The following is a 946-nucleotide window of genomic DNA, read 5'->3' as shown; positions in this document are numbered from 1 at the left end:
GCTGTGGCGCAGGAAGCATCATGCGGATTTTTTTTTTTTTGCGGGGTGGGGGGTTGTCATAATTTCTTTTTCAGACATTTTGTGTTGAGCTGGCAGCCTTTGCAACTTTCTATTTTGGCCCCAGTCTGGCTTCTGTCACGCTAACTGCTTAGCTTCTTTGTGTGTGTGTAACATTGACGGGTCTGAATATGAGATCCAAGTAAAAAGCTGAAGGACACGTCAGGAGGTCTGGAGCTCTTTGATGGGTCAGTCATTCCCATCCTAAAGTTCACTTGCTGTCCTCTTTATCAATTTGAGGAACTGCGGACCACAATAGCAGCAGATTTTTTTTTTCACATCCTCTTTCAAGCGTTTCCTGTTCCTGAGCCACTGCGGACGCAAGCATTAAGGAGTCATGCATGGACGCCATTCTGTTGGTTTAATGGGTTGAGCCCCACCTGGGATTTCACAAAGGCGTACAAACACAAACGGGCCCTTTTGTACATTGCCAATATTGTACAATGAAGTGAGACTACCCGTTGGTTGCTTTCCGTTCACAAAAACGCTCAAATGTGCAAAAACCTCTCCCCTAAATTTTCATGACCCTTCCTCGGTGTCAAAGATTTCGGGCACCAAATCACAGAGTGACTTGCTGATACGGCGTTGTCGGGTGAAGCGTGCAGCTAGCATTTTTGCGTAGCCTTCCGAAAGCTGGCGTCAGTCTATAAACGGGCGTCTTGCGTTTGCGTTCAGGGCGAGCTTCGTCCTGAGCAAGCCTCTGAAGATGAACATGGTGAAGAGGATCATGGGGCGGCCGCGTCAGGAGGAGTGCAGCCCCCAGGACAACGCCCTGGGCCTGATGCACCTGCGCCGCCTCTTCTCCGAACTCTGCCATCCTCCCCGGCACATGACCCAGAAGGAGCAAGAGGAGAAGCTCTACATGATGTTGCCCGTCTTCAACAGGGTA

The sequence above is a fragment of the Hippocampus comes genome, unplaced genomic scaffold, assembly GCF_001891065.2.
Source record: "Hippocampus comes isolate QL1 unplaced genomic scaffold, H_comes_QL1_v1.1 scaffold128, whole genome shotgun sequence".
Lineage (NCBI taxonomy): Eukaryota > Metazoa > Chordata > Actinopteri > Syngnathiformes > Syngnathidae > Hippocampus > Hippocampus comes.
Note: the sequence above shows the minus strand (reverse complement) of the source record.